Below are 3,603 nucleotides of genomic sequence, written 5' to 3'. Positions count from 1 at the left end.
GTAGACTAATATTAAAGAATCACGGTCAATATATAATATCCTAAATATTCTAACATCATGAAGAATATTAATAATATATTTCAGGAACAGAATTTTGTTCGTGTATAATAATATTTTAATAAAATATTACAAATGTTATATTTTTATGAGTACTAGTTTATACAAGTATACTCGATATCAATTTGTGATATTTTTTTGGCTACCAAATGTTTATCAAATTGTTTCTAAAGTTTCAATTATAATAGTTAAAGAATAGAAAGGACATGAAACAATTTTTGTCCTCTAATAAAGAAATTAGTAAAATATTATTTTAGTTTACAAAGAATTATATTAAGAAACGTTGAAGTAATTTTTCAAAATTTAAATTTAATGAGATAGTAAACTTTGTAGATCGGTCAGATGACTACAACTTTCTAAAGGTCGAAGTTCAACACTCCGACCTGGGCTATCTGCCTAGACCAAGAATATTGTTATTCTTTCTAAACTTTGTAGCTAGGTTGTTGAGAGAAAAACATTGAAGAACACTTGAACAAACGTTAGTATGAGATAATAAGTTGCAGAATAAGTTAATCTCAAAGATCTTATTAGCTCAACAATAATAAGTTAGAAGTGTTAGATTGCGGAAATATAAATGAAAAGAATTTATATCAAGTATACACCAAGTTGATTCATAACAAGGTTTGCATGCCAACACAAATTAATAAATTTTATCAACTTAAAGTGAAGAGAAACTTCACCAAATGGACATAATCTTATGCATGGGGGATTCTAAACCCTAAAGGTCCAACTTTATGGACCTTGAACCTTAGAAACACCAAGAGTGTGAACTCATAGCTCTTGGAGTGGCACCAAACCACTAGATCTCATTCATGGAGCCAAAAGGGACCAAAAAGTCATATATATATATATATATATATATATATATATATATATGTATGTGTGTGTGTGTGTTTGTATGTATATATATGTATATGAGCCATTAAAGAACAAGTTCATAGCTTTTTACCTCAAACAAGCTAGAAAATGAAGCAAATAATCAAGTTCCACAAGCTCCTCCTTGATCCACTACCTTGCACCAAGCTTCTACTTCTTGAATATGGACTAAAACACACCAAATTGGACACAATGAGCTCAAAACAAAAAAAAAAAAAAAAAAAAAAAAAAAAAAAAAAAAAGAGGTGTAAGGTTTCGAATATGAGGCTAAAAGGTCAGAGGAGGCTGAGAAATGAGGGTTTCGTGAGCCATAAGGATGATTATACAGTGTCCAACCTCGAAATTAGGGTTTTCATTAAAGCTCATGTATGCCTAGCGTACATGGATGTACGCCCTACGTTTGCGTCTGAAACCCTGTCCAAGCCTCGCATGAGTATGCTAAGCATACCATGTGGTACGCCCCACGTACTCGCTTCGCAGCTTGTATGCCAAGTGTATCATGTGGTACACCCCACGTACAACACAAGGACCAAAATACAATTATCAATACTAGTGTTACAGAAATCGGCTTAGGCGGCTGATTAATCACTGCCTAGGCGCTAGGCAGACGGCCACCGATTAGGTTTATTGCTAATCGGTCTATGTAATCGGGGTTGGTCAAAGTCTGTCCAAGCCGGGTCTAATCGGAGTTAGTCGGAGCTAGGCGGAGCTTGGCGCCTTAATCGGTCAAAGACGGTCAATGGAAATTCAAGACATTTTAAGGGCAAAATTGTCAAATCGAAATCATTTCTTGCTAGGGTTCGTTCCTTTTTTTCTCATTCCATCTGATACTGCCAACAAAATTCTCTCTCAGACTCGTGAACAAAAACCATGAAATGTCTGCATCTTTTCTTCGAATCACACTGGTACGTCATTGCCTTCCAAGCTTGTTGTCTCATTCTCGACTCAAATCGGTGCTAGTTTGCTCCGAACATCCGCTCCTTCTCCTCCGACGCCATCAACACCTCCAGAATCCCTCATACACCAACCCTCTTAATTTGCGAATGTTCATTCTCATCCTCATCGATCTGTAAATCCTCTGCACCATCGCCTCTCTCACTACCTCTAACAACCGACCATCGAAACTCTAACCCTATATCGACTCGATCTAACCGCGACACTCACCGACACTTTCATCTCCTCTACTCTCATCAAAATTAGCGAAAACCCTACACTTACATTGGTAATTTAGCCCCTATTCTTCTAATTTTTTCAGCAAAATGTTTAATTTTTTAGGTAGGAACCTGATTTTGTTTACAGTTATAACAAAAACGAAATGAAAGTATTTGTGTATGCAGGGTATTTGTTATTTGTATAATTGTATATTTGTATTTGGTCATATCTTAATGTCTTTCTTTCTTTAAGTTTTTTCAATCATTTGAATCCATGGATCTGTTTCAGACTATTGATGGAGGAGTTGTTAAGGTGAGTGAAGTCAAAAGTAGAGGTGGGAGGTCAAACTTTGGGCGTGAATGTGACAATTTTCGAAGATATAGTAATGATAATGAATTGGTTTTGCTTTTCAAAATGCTTTTATCTATATGATAATTAATTGTTTCTGTTTAAACAAAAAAAATAGTTAATTGTTGTGCTTTTTACACAATATTAGTAAGTTTGTGTTAATATTTAACTTGCATTTCACAGGTTTATCGAATAGAAGAGCTTGTAGAAGAGAAAGGTGATCATGTATCTAAGTTGCAGGAAATGTCACAGGTCTTATAATTAACATCCTCATAGTAAACACCAAATTACAATTCTACCCTCCTTCAGTTTTTCATTAATCCTTTCTGATCTTTTTATTTTTTGTTACAAAAACTAGAGGATGCAGAAAACGCTAGACAGTTGATTTTAGTGAGCAATTTTAATGTGTTAATGTGATTTTTTATAACAGTTGATGAAGCTCTTGCAACCGATGTTAGTCAAGCACCCCAAGAAAGTCCAAAAACGAGGGAACTTTTCAATGAAGATTTCGAGTCCGAGAGTGAGGAGCAAGTGTCAGAGAGAAGATGAATATGAGTCGGATGGGGCTCAAATAATGGAAGTATGTGGAGAATATTAGAAGAAAAATGTTGTGCTTGTTAAACTTATTATTAATTTTTTATAGACTTGTTGGATGATGATTTTGTGTGCTTGTTAAACTTATTCTTAAACTTTTATGCTTATTTTGGATGATAAATGGTTGTACTTGTTAAACTTATTAAGTTATTATTAAAATTTTATGCTTATTTACTTATATTCTTAGTATTAAAGTTAGATTTATAAATTTTTGAATTATTTTTTTAATAATTAATGGTCCCCGATTAATCCCTGTCTAACCGATTAATTCCTAGAGCCCAGTCCACCGCCTAGCTAACGCCTAGCATTTTTTGCAACCTTGATCAATACATATGGGGAAATAGCAAACATACCAGGAGTCCAGGTGTTACATTTTTCTTATGAATTGAATATTATGGTAACTTTGAAAAGCTGTTGTCACAAATAAAAAAGTAAAACCGAACAATTTTAGCAAATATCATATTAATAAACAGTAAAATGGACTTAAGTTAAAATCATTTTTTTATGTTTATTTTTTTTCAAGTACGAGGGCTTTTACATATGTTCAATCCAATGAAAAGAAAATGCAAGTTGGGG

The 3,603-nt window shown here is 33.7% G+C and overlaps 1 long non-coding RNA gene across 1 annotated transcript; it reads left to right on the top strand.

The window, feature by feature from the left end:
- Positions 1-1,737: 1,737 nt before the first annotated feature.
- On the top strand, positions 1,738-3,205 carry LOC111904545 (uncharacterized). Its single transcript, XR_008224624.1, has 3 exons — positions 1,738-2,155; positions 2,617-2,685; positions 2,864-3,205. It is a non-coding gene; the product is annotated as an uncharacterized LOC111904545 (long non-coding RNA).
- Positions 3,206-3,603: the final 398 nt, after the last annotated feature.

Source organism: Lactuca sativa, chromosome 6 (assembly GCF_002870075.4).
Source record: "Lactuca sativa cultivar Salinas chromosome 6, Lsat_Salinas_v11, whole genome shotgun sequence".
Classification (NCBI taxonomy): Eukaryota; Viridiplantae; Streptophyta; class Magnoliopsida; order Asterales; family Asteraceae; genus Lactuca; species Lactuca sativa.
Note: the sequence above shows the minus strand (reverse complement) of the source record. Positions and strands in the feature narration are given on the sequence as shown.